This window comes from Carassius carassius, chromosome 30, assembly GCF_963082965.1.
Source record: "Carassius carassius chromosome 30, fCarCar2.1, whole genome shotgun sequence".
Taxonomy (NCBI): Eukaryota; Metazoa; Chordata; class Actinopteri; order Cypriniformes; family Cyprinidae; genus Carassius; species Carassius carassius.
In genome coordinates this window covers 18,132,724-18,150,850 of record NC_081784.1, presented here as the reverse complement: position 1 = coordinate 18,150,850, position 18,127 = coordinate 18,132,724, and the positions used below count along the sequence as shown (strand labels likewise).

General features: G+C 37.3%; 1 pseudogene; it reads right to left on the bottom strand.

Moving 5' to 3' along the window:
* LOC132110333 (leucine-rich PPR motif-containing protein, mitochondrial-like) overlaps positions 1–18,127 on the bottom strand; it is a 72,371-nt pseudogene that overhangs the window by 7,447 nt on the left and 46,797 nt on the right.

Here is an 18,127-nt window from a genome sequence, read left to right as displayed (position 1 = left end):
ATCCTCTCTACCCTTATTCGCCACTTAAACCTCAATCAAAGTCTTCTTTTTTTTTTATTACCCTCACTGACCAGATTAATCCTGCCGCCCAATTGAGCATCAGTCGCTGCTCCTTATCTCAGCGGCGACTGGCCAACAGCTGCTCACACGGCAGATTCAGTCAGAGTTACTCTTATCAATCCTAAGAAAATCCTTGTGTCCTTCTTACTCTCATCTATTCCTCTAAGCACTGGACAATCCCATCCATCACTTCTCTCTTCCATTCCCAATCCCCTTAATCTGTCCATACAGCTTCCCGCTGGCCAAGACCAACGTCCGGCCAAACATCTGCCTGAAGTCCACCACACACACACACACATATACCTTCTATGCAATAAACACACTGCAATGTTTTTCAATATACTGGCCATTATAATTAACAGTAAAGTATAGCACTGTAGCTTTCCGTACTGACATTCAGTGCCACAGCACTAAGGAAACATATGTGAGTAGTTTGAATTGAATGTGAGTGTGAAAATACTATATATAGAGTGAGAGAGATTAACTTTTTTGTACTTTCAAACTTTTATGGTTCGCTTGTCAATGTTCGCAAACAATGGAGTTTACATTTACAGATTTTATGTACCCCTCAAAAGCATCTAAAGTCTTGAGGTTTAAAGTACATTTGCAACAACATTCACTGAAAGCCCATGAATAAGGTCAGTTAATACCCCCCGCAATGTTTTTTGCGTGATAGCCTGGTGCATAGACATTTCTGAATGCTTCCTGAAAGCATGCATAAGATTACAGTGGCGATGGCTTTCTTTGATGAGGATACATAATCAGACATATAATACGACCTTGTAAAACATCAGAGCTTTATGGACATATAAAAGATCAGCAAAAACGCTAATACATCACAAAGATCTAAAGGACTGTCATTTTTGCATCTTGTCAAGCTCTCCAGAGAACTCAGAGATTATCTAGCAACTCCGAAAGGGCTTAAACCATAAAAAGTGTGTTTGTGTGTGTGTTCAGCTACAAGGAGCTTATCAGCATTCATCCGTTTCAATTCAAGAAGATTTTCTGATACTGCAAAATCGGGTACAATGGCTAAGGTCCATGAGCTTAAAACCTGTAAATTAGCAACCTGCAATTTGAAGATGATCATGCAAATATTAAGAAATTAGATGATGTAGTGCGACCCCCACAGACAGACTCACATGCTCTTGACAGCCATGGCATCCTCAATGTTGCCTTTGGCTAGGAGGGCTTTGATGAGCGTGTCATTTGGAGCAGGGCCGAGGACCATGCCCATGCTACCTGCTTCCTTCAGCATGTCATAGGCCTCTGAGAATAAGAAACAACAGGTTTCAAGACTGCACATAATCTACTCCGACCACTACAGATAATAATGCATATGTGACCATCATTTAACCATCCTGAAAATTAATCTTGAGACAGTCATACTAACTTTTAATATAAAGTAGGGCTGCCCGATTTAATCGCATGTGATTGTCATGCATGTCTCGACAGTAAAGTTGGTTCTGTGATTAGTACTAAATATCTATCACCTGCTTTTAAATGGAGCGGCTCTTGCTACACAGAGCCGTAGTTCGCCAACAAGCCAAGCATAACCACGTCATAATCGCAGTGAATCGCATGCGGTTATGAACGCGATATTGCATAGCTTGTCAGCGAACTATGACTCTGTATATTAAGTGCCACTCCATTTGAAAGCAGGTGATGGACATTTACTGTTAATCACAGAACCAGCTTTACTGACGAGACACGCAAACAATCACATGCGATTAATCTACTACTATAAAGCTACTGTGAAGCAATTTTATACCAATTCAACAATATAAATAAACCTGACTTGACTTAATCTAAGCTGACAACATGGTTTCCACAGTCAATAATCTGAATGTATGTGGTGTACATGTGGAAGAACTGACAATAAAACAGACTTTGATTTCTTGGGAAATACATCTGGAGAAACTCTATGGCTTACCATAGTGATTTAAAGGGAAGATGGTTTCAGGGTGTACTCGCTCATGATTTGACTTCAAAATAAAAAGCTGCATAGAGAACTAACCTTGAGCTTTGCCCTTCTTGCAAAGAGACAGGACTTTAAATCTGTAGTCATCAACTGTAGCCTCTTTAGGGGGTGACGCAGCAACCCTCTTACGAGGGGAAGCCTAAAACACTGGGCTAGATTTGATCTCTTGCTCCAAGAACATCTCAGGCTGACCTTTGACCTCCTCAAACAACACCTACACATGAAACGGCCATATCAATACACTGTTAAGTTTTTTTAAAGTCTGGATAATTCAAGCTTAATTGAATCATGGTATACAGAGATTATCATAGGAGGACGACGACAGTAAGGACTAAATGTATCTGACCAAAGAAAAAGGTTCAAATACTGAAAAGTGGGGGTTTTAAACAGCCTTTGTTATAGGAAGATTTTATATTGACATTGAGTGGGTTCTTTGACCTCAGGCACCTCAAAAGGCACCTCTTTGACATTGTTTTTCAGGATATCAGCAAGCAAACGCAGGGTCCTCTCTCTTGGAGCCAAATTGTCCTCTTGCATTTTCATCCAGGTTGCCTCAGCCTTTTGCCAGTCATTGGTCTCCTCTGACAAGAAAAAAACTGAGTTATACTCATCCACTGTTTGCAATCCCAGCTCCAACACACAAGACTTACTGCAGAGGCGTAACAAATAGTGGTACATGTCATCTCTGTCACACTCGAACAGCTTGACAGTCGTATCCACCATGTTCTCAAGGGGCTCCATCTGGGGAAAGAGAGATTCAAACACTGATACACACTCTATTGATCTATAGCAAATCAGTTTTTCAGACAGAATAACAGAGAAACACTGACCTGTTGGGCTGCAATACATTTCTCTGCAAACCACTGCAAACGGGTAGGTCGTGCCCTTAGACATGGGTAAAGAAAATGTATGAGATCTTAAATTAAACAGGTGCAAATCACAAACACTGCACTAATACTAAACAGTGGGCATAAACGATCATGAAAAAGGGAATATCAATACAAAGACTAACTGGTCAAGTTTTGCCTAGGTCATATCTCAAAACGAAACGAAACGAAAACAAAACAACACAAAAACAAAACAAAACAAAAAAATAAAACAAAAACAAACAAACAAATAAAATTAAACAAAGCCAAACAAACAAAAACAAAAAAACAAAACAAAACCATATTGGAGGTGGTACAGACAGAATATAGATCTAGTTATACAACATGATTATTTCTCATTTAAGCAGGCACTGAATCATGATGTCCTGGTCCACCTACAGTAAATTAGAATCTTCACACACAGAAATGTGCAAACACACATGCACACGCACACATACACACACACACACACACACACACACACACACACACACACACACGCACACAACTAAATTCACATTGTCTCTCCTCTAGGAGGATATTGCACCAGCAGCATCCAAACACAATTACTCTGCTGCAAATCAGCCTCCAGGCCAAATGTAAAAATCACTCCAGCTTTCCTCAAGCCTAATCTTCTTAGCAAATAAGACCAAAATTGAACCGCTACACAGTCTTTTTGTGTGTCACTATAAATGTAGGAGCAGCCCCTGGACCTGATGCACAAAGTCCTGAGGGGCAAATCTTTCCTTAAGTAAATCCAGGATGATAAGCACCCCCACTCCTCCAATCTTCCTATATATGAAAGCAAATCAACATACACTCACATTCATTTGACCCAAACACACACACACACACACACACTCACTACACAGCCAAAACCTGAAAATCTGGAGTCTGCAAAGACAGAGACAGAATTGGTCTTTTTTGACACATGGGCACTAAACAAATTTGTAAATTCTTTGTCAAGATTTTAGCCTTACATAGTCAATAAAAATACTAGAAAATAGAAATTAATGATTCTAATTTTTAATGATTAGATTTTATTAAGCACAAAGCTCATTTTCTACATCCTGTTATCAGAAGTTTCTAAGAGAACAGAAAATTTGTCTCAAAAAATGTGTGGTTTGCATCACTGGTATTACAATTTAGGATATACAGTACAGACCAAAAGTTTGGACACACCTTCTCATTCAAAGAGTTTTCTTTATTTTCATGACTATGAAAATTCCAGAGTCACACTGAAGGCATCAAGGGCTATTTGACCAAGAAGGAGAGTGATGGGGTGCTGCGCCAGATGACCTGGCCTCCACAGTCACCGGACCTGAACCCAATCGAGATGGTTTAGGGGTGAGCTGGAACGCAGACAGAAGGCAAAAGGGCCAACAAGTGCTAAGCATCTCTCGGGGAACTCCTTCAAGACTGTTGGAAGACCATTTCAGGTGACTACCTCTTGAAGCTCATCAAGAGAATGCCAAGAGTGTGCGAAGCAGTAATCAAAGCAAAAGGTGGCTACTTTGAAGAACCTAGAATATGACATATTTTCAGTTGTTTCACACTTTTTCGTTATGTATATAATTCCACATGTGTTAATTCATAGTTTTGATGCCTTCAGTGTGAATCTACAATTTTCATAGTCATGAAAATAAAGAAAACTCTTTGAATGAGAAGGTGTGTCCAAACTTTTGTACTGTACTGTACATCTATGTAAACTTTTGAGAAAAAAAACCTCTGGCAAATATTTGAGACACAACTATTTTTCATGCTAGCTTAATTTTTAATGTTGGATAACAGTAAAAAAAAAAAAAAAAAAAAATCATTCTCACCAGAAAAAAAAAAAACCTTGGGGTTTGTGAGTCTAATGCTTCATAAAAATTAAAAAAGGGAAACCAAAGTGTACCATATCCGTGGCCTTCACAAAGTTACGGTAAACAAAAACTCCCCATTGATTCAGACCTTTGAGCAAAAACAGCCATCATCAGGCTGAAGATGCCATCATTCTCTCAAACACAGGTCACACACTCAAACACTCACACACAGTGTGACAACCATTTTAATTACACCTAAACCTTAACCAGCATTTCACTTAATTACCACCATTATTAATAATCTGACAATTATAGACAGCACAATCACCTGACCAGCACTCCATCACTGCACTTAAAGTTTCTATTAGAGAGTGGAGTATAGCTCTGTGTCTGCTAATGCTACTTAGATATCAGTGTTTTTAATTATCCAGCTCTGGACGCAAGAGAGGATGTGTGGAAAATGCTCCAGGGAATGAGTGGGGCTTTTGACAAGTCAAGCACAAGGATGCTCGATGAGCCACCATTAAATATCAACTTTTAGAGAGTTTATAGTGGGGGGAATTCAGAGGTACAGTATAAAACTACTGCAACTACCAGAAGTAGAAAGATATGATGCTTTGTTTTCAAAGACTAATATCATTTATCTAGAGCAGGCCTATTCAACTCTATACACCTCCCAATCAAGACTTAATTAAAAAATAAATAAATACAGAACAGATTTTAAAATGGACGCAATTGAGCTAATAGTGTAATATCTGCAAGATGTGGCACAATAGTAGCCAATCAGAGAAACTATTTTGTTTAATATAGTTGCATGAGGCTGGCATTCAGTAATAGAAACTAAGCTGCTGACAAGCAATGAGGTACAAGTCATCTTGACACAGTTATAATATATATATATATATATATATATATATATATATATATGCATGGAAGAAATGCCAAGCTACAATGGTAATTAATTGATGTCAATGTCAAAATTACCAAATACCAGTGTTGTTATTGCAAACTAAAACGATGAATAGTTGTTTTTGATAATTGAAATAAAGCTGCAAAAAAACATACAAATATAAAATAAAATAAAAATGTTGCCTTAGTAACTAAAAGAAATGTTTGTTGAAATGCCAAAAAAAAAACTATATATAAAATAACAAAATCAAAATGAATACTGAAAATATAAAAACACAGCTAATTAAAAACATTAAAATACTATAGTAGTACTATATATATAAATAATAACAAAATAACACTATCAAACAGTAGCTAATGTGTCACCTGGACAATACACTGGTTTATCAATTCGACAAATCAGTACAGTTAACAACATGAATAAATATTAGTATTGCCCACAAGGAAAGTGACCTTTCTTTTAATGTGTGTATTGGTTCAAAACAAGAGACAATAGTTACCTATGATGTACTCACGAATTGAACAGACATCTAAAGTATACTGCGTGTTAGTCATGCAACATGAATGATTTTAAACTCATATGACACTGGAGGATGTCCTAAGATGGTATAAGAGCAGTAGAGGATGAGAAAAGTTTTAGAAAAATCAAGCAAATGCTTTAAGAGGGATTTTAGCATGCATCCCAAATTAACCTCTCAAAACAATGAAAGTCAAAGCTGCTTGAGATCGCAGTATCCTGAGGTGACCACTCATAGCTTATCGGCTAAACTACTGTCCCAGAGGAACTGCTATGATCTGGTGTATATATGGAAAATGGAGCCAAATTGCATGCTCTAGATCTGCGGACACTGGATATTTTCTTGGTTAAAAGCCCCTGACTGATGGATCTGTAATATCCAAGCTTAGGCTTATTTTTCATCCATTCTAACAACGATACAACAGAATTGGCAGAGATGAGGCTTTATGATGGAGAAACGCAGAGAGACAATAAAAAAAAAAAAAGAGAAAGCTGCAGAAGCTTGGAAAAATAAAACTGCACAGAGAAGTAAAACAACCTCAGACAAAGACTATGCATGATGAAGTGGCTTGACTGGCACTGACATCTCGCCGTACTCCCACATGGCAGCACTGAGGGAGTTGAGTGGTGTTGTATTAGAGCAGCTGGCTAATTGAACATCTAAATGGCTTTGTCAGAGCTGTTTCGCAGAGGAAGTGTAGACTCGTGAGATACTGCCTTCTGAAAGAACAAGACAGAACACAGCCCTAGGGATACCCCCGAAAGACCCAATCTGGACAGAGCGCTCAAAACATGTCAAGCGGACAGAGCGCTCACTGAAGGGCCTGATGTGAGAACAGAGACAAACTCAGTCTCTCCAGACACACGCATCAAAAATCCATCTGAAATGTCTGAAAACGTCACTGTTTTTTGACTTTCAGACGGGATGAGAAGTCCTGCTTCCGGTTCTATTTTGACCAGATGCTCATCTCATTCGATAAAGCGGACAGTGTGAGACCGCTACAACTTTTTGCCTTTCACAATTTCACATTTCTTAATCTGTAATAAAATGATCTAGCTGCTTATTAGCACTGATTCAGTTTTGATGGCAAGAACTTCTTGTGATAGTCTTGGTAATATCAAAAAGAACTGGTTAAAATTTATAAACCAGTTAGTAATGCTTAGCCACATATTCCATCATTTTCCATCTTAAATTTTCCATTCTTGCAATATTGATCTGTAAATAAAATATAATATTTCTTGAAACATATGCAAACTTCAAAACAAATACTATGACCAAAATAAAAATGATGATGCAAAAGCAAAACATATATATAAAAAAAATATTTAAATAAACAAATCCTACAAACAGCTGACAATATTTTAGGCAATATTATTTTTTAGATTTAATATTTGGTAGTCCAGCTTAGTAAAATATTCTATAAATACAACCCGAATTCCGGAAAAGTTGGGACATTTTTTAAATTTTAATAAAATGAAAACTAAAAGACTTTCAAATCACATGAGCCAATATTTTATTCACAATAGAACATAGATAACATAGCAAATGTTTAAACTGAGAAAGTTTACAATTTTATGCACAAAATGAGCTCATTTCAATTTTGATTTCTGCTACAGGTCTCAAAATAGTTGGGACGGGGCATGTTTACCATGGTGTAGCATCTCCTTTTCTTTTCAAAACAGTTTGAAGACGTCTGGGCATTGAGGCTATGAGTTGCTGGAGTTTTGCTGTTGGAATTTGGTCCCATTCTTGCCTTATATAGATTTCCAGCTGCTGAAGAGTTCGTGGTCGTCTTTGACGTATTTTTCGTTTAATGATGCGCCAAATGTTCTCTATAGGTGAAAGATCTGGACTGCAGGCAGGCCAGGTTAGCACCCGGACTCTTCTACGACGAAGCCATGCTGTTGTTATAGCTGCAGTATGTGGTTTTGCATTGTCCTGCTGAAATAAACAAGGCCTTCCCTGAAATAGACATGTTTGGAGGGAAGCATATGTTGCTCTAAAACCTTTATATACCTTTCAGCATTCACAGAGCCTTCCAAAACATGCAAGCTGCCCATACCGTATGCACTTATGCACCCCCATACCATCAGAGATGCTTGCTTTTGAACTGAACGCTGATAACATGCTGGAAGGTCTCCCTCCTCTTTAGCCCGGAGGACACGGTGTCCGTGATTTCCAACAAGAATGTCAAATTTGGACTCGTCTGACCATAAAACACTATTCCACTTTGAAATAGTCCATTTTAAATGAGCCTTGGCCCACAGGACACGACGGCGCTTCTGGACCATGTTCACATATGGCTTCCTTTTTGCATGATAGAGTTTTAGTTGGCATCTGCTGATGGCACGGCGGATTGTGTTTACCGACAGTGGTTTCTGAAAGTATTCCTGGGCCCATTTAGTAATGTCATTGACACAATCATGCCGATGAGTGATGCAGTGTCGTCTGAGAGCCCGAAGACCACGGGCATCCAATAAAGGTCTCCGGCCTTGTCCCTTACGCACAGAGATTTCTCCAGTTTCTCTGAATCTTTTGATGATGTTATGCACTGTAGATTATGAGAGTAAACTTTCTCAGTTTAAACATTTGCTATGTTATCTATGTTCTATTGTAATAAAATATTGGCTCATGTGATTTGAAATTCCTTTAGTTTTCATTTTATTAAAATTTAAAAAACGTCCCAACTTTTCCGGAATTCGGGTTGTACCAGTAACTATAATTCATATAGCCATATATGATATTCCTATCTCAGTTAATACAGGTGCATCTAAAAAAAAATTGAATATCATGTATAAGTTCTTATATTCTAGATTCATTGCACACAAACTGAAATATTACAAGAGTTTTGTTTTAATTCTGATGGTTGTGACTTACAGCTTAGGAAAAATTTAAATTATGTATCTCAAAAAATGTGAATATTTTCTCAAAGGTTAATAAAAAAAAGATTTACAAAACATAAATGTTCAAGATTTCCAAAGCAGGTTTAATTATGCACTCAATACTTGGTTGGGGCTCCTTTTGCAGAAATGACTGCTTCAATGCGTGTGGCATGGAGGCGATCAGCCTGTGGCACTGCTGAGGCGTTATTGAAGTCCAGGTTGATTTGATAGCAGCTTTCAGCTCCTCTGTATTGTTTGTCAGATGTTACTTATCTTCCTCTTCACAATACCCCATAGATTCTCTGTGAGGATCAGGTCAGGTGAGTTGGTTGGCCAGTCACGCACAGTAATATCATGGTCATCAAACCACTTGGAAGTGGTTTTGGCACTGTGGACAGGTGCTAAAGTCCTGGTGCAAAATGAAATTAGCATCTCCATAAAGCTTGTCAGCAGATGGAAGCATAAAGTGCTCCAAAATCTCCTGGTAGAAGGCTGCATTGACTTTGGACTTAATAAAACACAATGAACCAGCGGACATCACGCACCCTTGTCATCTTTGACTTCAGAAACTTCACACTGGACTTTGGATTCTAGCCTCTTCCTTGTGGACGGTGTGGATGATTGTCAGTAGTCTTTCCCATAACTGTGGGTGCATGTTCTAAACTAGTTCAAGAGGTACTCAGTATTTATACTCAAAATTAATCAAACTAATCAAGCTCAAAATGGAATATTCTATTTTTTTTTAAGATACTGAATTTAAAAATGTCCTAATCTGTAAAACGTAACCATCAAAATTAAAACAAAAAAACTTTTGTGTGCAATAAATCTAGAATATAAGAAAGTTTGCTTTTGTAATTAAATTACAAAAAATAGACATTTTCTATGATATTCTAATTCTTTGAGATGCACCTGTATATTTCCTAAAAACATGCGAAAAAAATATAAAAATGACATGACTTACAATAAATAAAACTTAAAACTACACATTTAAAAATAGAAATGTAAAATTATAAACTACATAAATCAATTCCAATTCATAATTTTTTTAAAATATATATATATATATACATACATACATGATTGTATATATATATATATATATATATATTCACACCCACACAATATATATATATATATATATATATATATATATATATATATATATATATATATATATATATATATATATATATATATATATATATATATATATGATTCATATGGAAGAGGCATTCAGTTCTGCTCATCTTACATTGTTGTTAACTTCTTTCATCATTTTCTGTTTCAAATGAAAATGGTTTTATCAAGCCAAAGCCTTGTAATGACAATTACTAAAAAAAGAATTCGGAATGAGTGCCAAACAATATCACAATATTTACATTTTCCAAGTAAGCTTATTTTCAAAAATGAGCTGTCTTTGTAGTCGTCATTTTCTCTTTCACACTCGCACACACTCTTTTATCCTTTGAAAAAATCATTGTACCTATTGTCTTGCATGAATGGCATTAGTGTGGCTTTGGAGCCAATCTAATTTAAAAGTGGAAATATTAGTGTGGCAGCAATTAAAGCTGCTAAATAGCTGTGTGGTTTGAACACAATAACAGCTGTCCCACCTCAATGATTTTGCGTGCCTCCTTGTAGCGGCCCGTCAGGAACGCAAAGTAAAGGTCGTAGAGCATCATCATCTCGCCTCGCTCCTCACTCAAAAACTCCATGACTGTTAAATGAAAGAGAAGTTAAATGTAAGTGAAGAAACAGTCACTTTTGTGTACTCGGTGTACATGGTCTCTTTCTTTAAAGCAACTCTATCAATCTCATGCAGAGTAAATGTGCTTTAAGCAGCCCAGTATTTCATTAATCAAACTTCAAGTCTATATGAAAAATAGAAGCTTCCCACATTCAGTGCAGGTGAGTTACAAGTACCGTATTTTCTGGACTATAAGTCACGCTTTTTTTCATAGTTTGGCTGGTCCTGCGACTTATAGTCAGGTGTGACTTATTTATCAAAATTAATTTGACATGAACCAAGAGAAATGAACCAATAGAAAACATTACCGTCTACAGCCGCAAGAGGGCGCTCTATGCTGCTCAGTGCTCCTGTAGTCTACACTGAAGACATAGAGCGCCCTCTTGCAGCTGTAGACGGTAATGTTTTCTATTGGTTCTAAATAAATGCGACTTATAGTCCAGTGCGACTTATATATGTTTTTTCCCTCATTATGATGTATTTTTGGACTGATGCGACTTATACTCAGGTGCGACTTAATAGTCAGAAAAATACGGTATCTAGTCTTTTTTAGTTATTTTGCACACGTGCATGGAATTTAGTTTTTTAGTTTAGTTTAGTATTTTATTTTCACCCATAAATTGTACATTTTGTATTTCTTTTGTTCTCCACATAGTCCCAGAAGTTTGCTGATACCACAATGAAAATTTTTGATTTTTTCCTATGATTTGGAAACATATATGGACATTTGTACAAATTAAAAATGATGCAAAAAAATAATTAAATATTATTCTGCTACATATATAGCGAAAACAATTAATGAATCAATGAATGAATTAATGACAATATTTTGGAAACATTATTGTTTAGATTTAATCTCTGGTAGTACAGCTTTGTAAAATATATAAGTAACAATCATTCACATAGCTACCAGTGATACACCCACATCTCTTCATTTGACAGGATTGCTTAAATATTATCAGATTTAACAGATGCCTTGTGAAAATTGCCTCCATTGGCACTCAATGGCACACAGATCTGGACTCTTTGCTTGCCACTTCAGAGCAATCCAGAGAAGCCACAGCAACACAAAGAGGGTGAACTCATGCAGGTATATGTACATTTACATCTATCAATGGGTTTTCAGTGGCACATACAGCGTGTTTCTCAGAGTGCCGGGTCATCGGGGGCATAAAGTGGCCCTCCACCATAGAGGTCTCACTGCCTTCACACTTCAAATCCACTCACCCCCAAAACACAGCGCACTTAACCCCTTCACTAACCCTGACAAAGACAGAGACTATTGAAACCACCATCATATAGGTTGTCCAACCTGGCCTTTAGTGAGTGGCACTCTTGAAAACACCGAACACACACTTTCTACATATGACCATCTCAACAGACAGCAGATCAGAACATGCACAAACTAAAGTTCTTAATGTCAAGTTGTAAGTAGTTTTTTAAACAATAACACTACTTTTAAAAAAATAAAAGATCACAGATCATTTTGAAAACAACCATGCATAATTAAGAAACTAAAAGAACATTTAAATAAATATACAAAATAAAAAATGCATGAAATAATATCTATACATTTCTAAATAAACACTTCAGGGCAATGTGAGACAAAGGTCTTTAGCTTCTTGCAACTTCCTGTGGCTCCTGCCTTCCTCTACAGCCCCCAGTGCCCTCACCCCCAACCGGGCCGCTTGGCAGAATATGGCAACAAAATTAGATCTGCTTCCACCCCTCTCTCACATCATCTTCCCTCTCTTTACCCCTTTCTAACAAAGAGCTCAGTGCCAGGGCTGACAGAGGCCTGACAGAGGAATAAAGCAAAGGAATAGACGAGAAAAACACCACTCCAATCATTCTATTGTGACTGCAGTGGCAGCCATCGAGTGATTGGGTAATTACCACGTCAATCACACAGAGGTCACAGCAGATAGGGCAGCGGCAGGAGGGGCGAGTGTGGAGGGAAAGGGAACCGCCAGGGTTTTAACAGGTGTAATTTCACTAGTGTTTTCAACCTGAGAGATTATACAGTCAGAGAAGGGATATGTGCTTTAGAGAGAGAGGTGACCTTGGAAGGTGGGTTGAATGGGAGGAGGGACGAAAAACAGGACAGTGATTGAGCCGGAACGTGACGCCAGCTCTTAGGCAATCGCACTTAATTGGAATGAAGAGCGACAATATTATTCATCAAGCGGGAGTCAAGAGCCAATTCAAACACATGCTGGATGATTGCGCAATACACTTGAGTGAGAGAGGATTTGGACAGTGTTTCATTTGATTAAGGCCCATGTAAAAAAAAAAAAAAAAAAAAAAAAAAGCAATAGGAGAGGCACTGACAGAGAAACATAGAAATCCGTCAGTCAACTTTATTATTTCATATTTGTTTTGCAATTTTTTGTCACAAATTACTGATTGTGAATCACAGGACTTAACAGCATTTCTTATTCAATACATAATAAAGACAGGTCTCAAAAAGTAACTTAATGAATGAATGAATTTCACTGTATGAGAAAACAAACCAAGTGACATCTGTGAACAAATGATGCAAGAGAATTACTCAGAATGAACTTCACTTTTCTGAGCCTTAATCAAAACTGACAATAAATGTACTTCTTTATGATCTGATCAACTTTTCTGGGAAAAGTTTTGCTTCTAAATTCTGCTTGTGCTTTAAAAACAAATGTCCCTTAGTTTCAACATTTTGTTAAATAACAAAGAAACTTATAAAATGTTGCAAACAGGGAATATTTAGGGATAATGTTTGTCTTTATGGCAAAATAAGCACTGATGCAAAGCTAGTTTATTTTTCCATATTGACTAGCTAACCGTACATTTCATGTATTTATCCAGTTTATGAAATAAACATGAAATAAAAAATACATAAAATATACATTTGAGATAAAATTACTTCGAGTAAGAAAAAAGAAACCATGACAAGAAATTAGAAAGGGATATAGGAAATATGCTACCTTAAAAATGACACAAATACAGTTGACCGCAGAACATTTTTTTTTTATCAATGGCTAATTCAATTGAAATTCGTAAAAAAAAGCATTTATACATATACAGTCAATTCTTTCTACCCCAGAGAAAACTTGATATTATTAAAATTTAAAATAACTGTATTCTGTTTTAATATATTTTAAAAGAAACGTTTATTATAATTATCAATGTTGAAATATAATATTTTAGTAATATTTTAGAATAAACCAGGATTCAAAGGAATTTCTTGTAATGACAAGTGTTTGCAGCCACATTGCATCTAATTAATGAATTTTTTTTTTATACCTTGCTGACTCCCAAAAAATATCTTGATGAATTTTGAACTTTAATAAGGTTAGTAAAACCTAGGCAACAGAAGGCAGGTAATGTTTGACCTTATTTTCACCTGACACTGGAGTGTTCTCAGATTATAACCACAGAAGCCAGCACTGAAAACAAACCCTAAGTTCAACAGAACTACTCAAACATTGTATTTACTGACGAGGCTTGATGGAAGCAGAAATTCCTTGAACTACATTTATTCAGAACATCATTTGAATATGATGCGGCACAGATGTTATGCTTCCCAGCCCCTCAAAGGATAACCAGCATAAAACCAGAAGACTTCTTCACAATTCCCATCAATATGAGATGAGTCGTCCACAACGGCAATTACCCCACCCCCTCCTTCAAAACCCAACCCCCCTTCTCCACCCTTGCCTAAACTAAACCCCCCAAAAAAGAATTAACCATGCTGAAGGCTTCATAATTTCCCCGGATACAATTTAGCTGTCAGTGGCGCTCAGGCTTACTGCAACATGTTCCTCTTAATGTCACTAACTTTGCATGTCAAGCACTTTCCAGCCAATTAAGTTGAAGGAGAATAAAAAAACGAATGCGAGTGCTTTGCACGAGGAACCTGAAGGATTAGACAAGAAAGCTAATTTCCTCCACCCCTCTTCTGAACCTCCTCTTCTTGTGACACTCTCCCTACATCCCTGACTCCCATCTCTTTTGTTACTGAGACTGGCACCCACGTTATCACCCTTTCCACTTTTAAAGAGAATGACCGCTTTTTTATATTTATTTTAAAAAATGTGTGTGTGTTGGTAGTTAGGGAGGGTTAAAGCTCAATGGTTTGACTTGGAATCGAACACATCTATCAAACACAAAACTACAAATGGCAATGATTTTTAAATGCGAACGGTCCTGATTTAAACTTTCCAGAAACCGTCCTTCCTCACTATATACATGTAAGTGATGTAGTTTAAAACAAACATCTGACAGCCTGCGACGTCCCATCCCTCTTTTAAGAGCTAAAAAAAAATCCCTTCCACAAAAAAGTTCTGCCAATTCCCTTTGTTAGGATGATTAGAGCCAGAGGATACAGATGGGGATGTCATGGAGACGGGCTGACGGCTGTCAGAGTTAATCCCATTGAGAAGTGTTCATTAAGTCATTACAGCTGACATGCTGACGAGACACTGACACACAGCGCTTTGTCCTCTTTAGCACAGCACAGACCAAAGAGGAGACAGAGATGGGTGCAGAGAGATGGATGAGGGCAGAATGGAGAGAACGCTGGAGAAAATAAGAGTTGTCTACAGCAGGGGTGCCAAACTCATTTTAGGTGGAAGGCCGGATTGGACAAATCATTAACATACATGGGTTGATTTGTTGGTGTATTGATGGTGTGTGTACGCATAACAAATGTGCACCACAACTCCTGTTTCAACTTTTGCTGCTTTGGGTAAAACCAAAGGAATGTAATAGTAATATAATTTACTAATATCCTTTGACTACATCCAAGTACAAAATTACTGACAATTATACTAAAAAAAAAACTGCTAACTAACTAATAACTAGTCTTAAACAACAGGAGTTTATATTACAACACAGAGAATAATAATAAAAAATATAATCACTTTGATTAGAGTTTTGCTTCCAAGTCAAACTCCAAAAGTGTTAAATTAGTATGAATGTATATCTGATGTTTATCTGCCAAGAATTATTCAAAATATAATAAATACAGTCTAGTAAAGTTACTGTTAAAAGTAAACGAAAAGTTCACACTAAAACGATTTTTTGGTAATAAAAATAATAAAATAAAAATTATCCGAAAACAACTTTAAAAGTAACATTAGAAATGTTGCCTTAAAATAAAAATTGATTAAACCTCAATAGAAATATTTTAAAATAAATAAAAATAACTGACAAAAGCATATACAATTACTTAAACAAAAATGTAAACTGACAATAATAACATCTAATTGGTAAAATTAATTAAAAATAAATAAATAAATAAACTGCATGTTAACTGTATATTTTCGCTAATTTCACTGTCTGTCACTAATTTCGCTTTCAGCTACACTGAACACAGAGTAACATTTTACCTTGTTCACATCCAATCTGTAGAATTCAACCACTTTCCACTTCACAAACATGAATAAATTGAATTTTCTACCAAAAAGTCAAAGAAAAGCCTGGCTGATGTGAGCTTTGAGGCTCTCCTCCAATGGAATGTGTGGCTGCCAGTGACAGTGCCATGTGTGTGTGTGTGTGTGTGTGTGTGTGTGTGACGTGATGTAAACGTTCACGATTTATCAGAGTCTCCGCTGAGAGTCGCTCTGATCTCTCCGTATCTGCTCCTTAATAAACCTGAGCTAAATTGGAAACCTTATCGCACACAAGGCAGCAATTAACGCTTGCACGTGCCAGTGTGGTAGTGGCACACGAGTGACAGAAAAACAAACAGTCTCGGAGGGGCACCCAGGAAGCCCAAATGTGTATGTGTGTGTTGACTCTAACGCTATCAGTGAAGGTGTATTGCCAACCTTAATATCCCACAGCGGGGAGGGGGAAAGGCACTTACGCAGTGCACCACATGGCCCAGGCAAATCCAGTAATTAGCACAGGGTGCATAATTAACATGCAAATTAGTTGATCTGCTTAAAAGCCGCTCTTACAAATAGACCCGAACGGATGGGGGGGGGGGGGTGGATTGGGGGAAAGAGGGGCCAAACTTGTGGAAGTTAATTCCTTTTCCCACCATGCTCTATTTTGCTAAGGTAATGACAAATTATATGAAGTGAACAGTAAGACAAGCTTAAGGAGGAGTGGAACTCTGCCCTTTACAATCTGACATTGTTACTAATGTTAGTTTTTTTTTCTCAGATTATATTCATGTCGTTTCCAAACTCAATACTTGATGGGGGTCACACTATATATATATATTTTTAATTATTATTTATTTTTTTAAGAGGTCATCCTATAATGCTATTCAAGGTTTCTTGCACCAAAACAGTAGTAATTAAGTTATACTGTACACAATCAATTTGCACCCTCTGGCACTTTTCACATAATAGTGTAGCACCATTTTTCCAATAACAGACTCTTTGGTAAGTCTGCATTACAGTGTGCCAGGTTCACAAAACAATCTGCACTGGAATGTGCTGCACAAACTGTAGAGGTTAAGCTTCCCAATGGATTTAAAATCTGCATACACCTTTTATCTTCTACCTTTTACCTAAACAGCAACACTGTTAAAAATAAATGTCAGACATTCTCGTCTAAAGCTTGGATCCTTCAGAAGGGTTGACAGAGTTGAAGGTGCTACACACAGACAGGAACAGTGCAAAGTTTAGCAAGTATTCAAAGTTTTACCGACTCACCTCTCCAGATAGCAAGTGATGAGGAGTGAGCAGAGGTTACTGGATGGTTTGGCCAGACCCAAAGTGAAGATTGTCTTCTGAAGGTGCCGGATAGTGTTGGCATCTCCTTTCATCACAGCAGTATTCATCGTGAGGGTGAGCAAACTGATTGTGCTGTCCCTTAACTGCACATCCTTCTCCTTCATTTCCTTCAGCATATCGATCGCCTCTGCATGACATCAGAACGAGAGAAAGAGAGAAACATAGATTAGACAAAATATCAGTGATGGCCTAGAGGTGGTCTGACATTTTGACTAGTTATTCGACAACCAACTCACAACTTAAACTTGAGTATGTCTCAAGTCAGCTCAATTATGAAGATTTTTGAAGTGGTTTGACAATCCTAATCGATTTTAAAGGATGACATTTTAAAATGTAATGCTTGAACCCTCTACATGCAACTAGTTACGTGGTATGCAACAAATGTATGAAGTGGTACTCAAGGCGCAGTTTCATAAATCGCAAGAGTAGATTATTTGTATATCTGTATGCTTAGCCGTTCCCAGATGGGCACGCACCAGATGAGAGAGTGCGAGAGAAAGAGCGAGAGAGGGGAAGAGGTGATAAAAACCCCCTTAGATAATTTCATGTGGGGAAAACAAACCGCTATTAAAACAACATTTTACACCCAGCGGGGATGCAAATGCTGCCGAATAATGCCAATTCGCCGCTA